Source organism: Myodes glareolus, chromosome 3 (assembly GCF_982192425.1).
Source record: "Myodes glareolus chromosome 3, mMyoGla1.1, whole genome shotgun sequence".
Classification (NCBI taxonomy): domain Eukaryota; kingdom Metazoa; phylum Chordata; class Mammalia; order Rodentia; family Cricetidae; genus Myodes; species Myodes glareolus.
This window is the reverse complement of record NC_142028.1, coordinates 48,243,315-48,246,885: the sequence shown is the minus strand read 5'-3', so window position 1 is coordinate 48,246,885 and position 3,571 is coordinate 48,243,315. Positions and strand designations below refer to the sequence as shown.

The following is a 3,571-nucleotide window of genomic DNA, read 5'->3' as shown; positions in this document are numbered from 1 at the left end:
TGGATTAATATCTGGATCTTCGATTCAGTTCCATTGGTCCTCCTGTCTATTTTTTTTTGCCAATACCAGACTGTTTTCTATACTGTAGCTCTGTAGAAAAGTTTGAAGTCAGGGGTTGTGATGCCTTCAGAAGTTCTTTATTTTACAGGATTGTTTGGGCTATCCTGGGTTTTTGCTTTTCCATATGAAGTTGAATACCATTCTTCTGAGGTCTGTGAAGAATTTTGCTGGGATTTTGATGAGCATTGCATTGAATCTGTAGATTCCTTTTGGTAACATTGCTATTTTTATTATGTTAATTCTACCTACCCAAGAGCATTGGAGATCTTTTCATTTTCTGGTGTTTTCTTCTATTTCTTTCTTCAAAGATTTAAAGTTCTAGTCATACAGGTCTTCCACTTGTTTGGTTAGAATTACTTCGAGATATTATGCTATTTGTCACTATTGTGAAGGGTGATGTTTCTGTGATTTCTTTCTAAGCCCATTTATCATCTGTGTATAGGAGGGCTACTCATTTTTTTTAAGTTAATCTTGCATCGTGCTACATTACTGAAAGTGTTTATAAATTGTAGAAGTTTCTTGGTAGAATTTTTGGGGTCGCTTATGTAAGCTATCCATATCATCAGCAAATATTGAGAGTTTAACTGCTTCTTTTCTGATTTGTATTCCCTTGATGTCCTTTTGTTGTTTTATTGCTCAAGAACTATATCGAATAGATATAGAGAGAGTCGACAACCTTGTCTTCTTCCTGCTTTCAGTGGGATCGCTGTGAGTTTCTCTCCATTTAGTTTGATGTTGCCTGTTGGCTTGCTGTATATTGCCTTTATTATGTTTAGGTATGTTTCATGTATCCCTGCTCTATCCAAGACCTTTATCATGAAGGGGTTTTGTATTTTGTTTAAAGAATTTTCAGTATCTAATGAGATGATCATTATGATTTTCATTTTTCAGTTTGTTTTCATGGCGGATTACATTGACAGAATTTGTATGTTGATCTTTCCTTGCATCTCTGGGATGAAGCTGATATGCTCATGGTGGATAATAATTTGATATGTTCTTGAATTCAATTTGTCAGTACTTTATTGAGTATTTTTGCATCATAAATGAGATTGGTCTGTAATTCTCATTCTTAGTAATGTCTTTATGTGGTTTGGGTATTAGGGCAATTGTAGCCTCATAAAATGTGTTGATGTGTTGTAGCATCTATCTTCAACATATAGGCCTATAATATCTGGTGGACTTTTCAGTGAAGCCAGAAATATGAAGATCTATTCTGCCTTCTATTGTCAAAGTTTCTCACTTGTTTTTTCTGTGTCCTGCAGAATGACTGGCAGTGCTTTTCTGTGAAGCAGGAACCCTGAAGTACCATCCTGTCCTTTGGAAAGTTCAGCAGTCACTTTTTTATATGTCCCGCATATCTAGTTCTTACAGTATACCCTAAAGCAGTCTAGGCAAGAGCTGTTTCTTACCCAAATGGCTAGTCTTGTCAAATTGAAGGCAAGTTCTGTAATGTGTTTCTTCAATGATCGTCATCCTCTTAAGTAATTGGACAGAAGTAGACATGTCTCACTGTTAAGAAAAGTGTAAGTTCTTAAAACCTTTTAAATGCCATATTCTGTAGATCTTTGGAGTGCTGAAGATTATCTAACTGAAATATATCTCTATATATCTAGAAAATCTAACTAACATAATTGAAAGATTGATTAATTGCAGATGACTATTTATCTGTATTTCTTAAGTATATCAACTTTTATACGTACATTTTTAAATGATCTGCATAGACATAATATGCGGGGCGCCATCCTGTCCAGCAGGAATGAACCCCACCAAAAACGAGAATTCCTTCTCTGGTCACATCTTTATTTGGAGCATTCCCTTGAGGAAAATTGGGGGAAGGGACGATAGAGCAGGGACGAGAGAAAGCTTAGAGAGAGAGGAAGTAGGGTCCCGAGGCATCTGCTTTTAAACGGTGGAGCGGCTTGAACGCTGTCCTGATTGGTTAATGCCATTCTGCTGGTCTGAGCATGTGCAGGCAAGGGTGCAGGCAGGGGTGCTCAGCCCCACATGGCTACCTCCAAACTGCAGGACCACCTGTGCCTCCAGGTGGCTCCCAACATCTCCCCCTAATTATTGTCTTTAAGAGCAATAAGGCAAAACTATTTTCCAATCTGGTCCCCACCTAGACGCAGCATGCCAAGGATATCTCTGCTCCCACCCATTCCTAAGGAAGGAAAAGGCAAAGTAGAGTAAGAGATAAGAGGTTGCACAGGGTGTTGCTCAAGTCGATGGTGTGAAACAGCTGCTCTTGGCACCGCCCAGAAGGTCATCTCTGCTGTCTCCGCACGAATCTTCCACAGCAGGACACTCAGCATCCACTGGGTCGTCTTCTTTATCTCTCTGGTCGGTCTCGCTGGCATCCAGATGTATGTCAGCATTCCTAGAAAAACATAAACAAAACTCTCCTCCCAAATTAACATTTAAGAGTACTAAAAACTCTCAGTGTAAAAATTCAGCACAATCAGTACTGGAAGTAGGCTGGTTTTGAACTTAGAGACTTGCATGTCTCCGTTTCAAAGAGCAAATCTTGTTTGCCTGTACCAGCAAAATTTTGAATTAAAAATTAAGTGTAAAGAATGCAAGAGAAATCCTTTCTCTGGGGGAAGCTGTCACTGGTAGTGTAGTCCCCCTCTTATGTCTAAAAACCAAAGCAGTTGTCACTGGGAATTGAACTCAGGACCTTTGGAAGAGCAGTCAGTGCTCTTAACCTCTGAACCATCTCTCCAGCCCTCTATTTAGATGGAAAAACCTCTAGGTAACATTGTTTATTTCACCCGTTGCCAGGGGCAATAGGTAATGATAACCAGGTTGACGCGCCTTTATTATGATAATTAGGACCAGTTCTTTGAGGGAGAATGGACGTCGATCATCTGGCTACTTCCTGCTGACAAAGGGGCGATGTTTGGGGGGATAAATGTTTTTATCTGACTGAATTTTTGGCGACAAATGTTTTTATCTGACTAAATTCTTGGCGACCTTGACTGAGGGCGGCAGCAGCGGAGGCGGCGGCTGCCACAGCTCCGCCTCTGAAGCCCATTATGGCGCGCTCCGCATGGCCCAAAGGCATGGCTCCGCCCCGGGCCGTGCGCGGGCTCGCCGTTTCACCTCAGGCAATGAACTCGCACCGCCGGCTGTGAGCCTTTTCCAAGCTCCGGCGAGGGGGGGCATCCGCCCACCCGTGGAGGGGCTTCTCCTGCCCGGTCCGCCCGCGCGCAGAGCCCCGTTCTCTGGGAACTCACCTCCCCGCTCGCCCATGTTGCTATGGAAACACAGTTTTTCCGCAGAGCCGATTCAGCTCCTCTCTGCCTTCTATGGCGCCGCTGCTCACCACACAGCTTCCGCCTCAGTCAGGCGAGTCCGCTCAGGTGCTGAAAAAGTCCTCCAAAAACCATAGCCCCGCCAGAAGGCCGGGACATATAGCCTCTGATGTCACACGGACTTTAGCCTGCCCGCGACCTGGCTATTCGCAGGCCTCTGAGGACTCCAGCAAATTTCCCGCCAGCAACTGGTTAGC

The 3,571-nt window shown here is 43.2% G+C and overlaps 1 pseudogene; it reads right to left on the bottom strand.

Annotated features, from left to right (window-relative positions):
• Positions 1 to 3,155: 3,155 nt before the first annotated feature.
• Positions 3,156 to 3,345, bottom strand: LOC148122651 (Nuclear RNase P; annotated as a pseudogene).
• Positions 3,346 to 3,571: the final 226 nt, after the last annotated feature.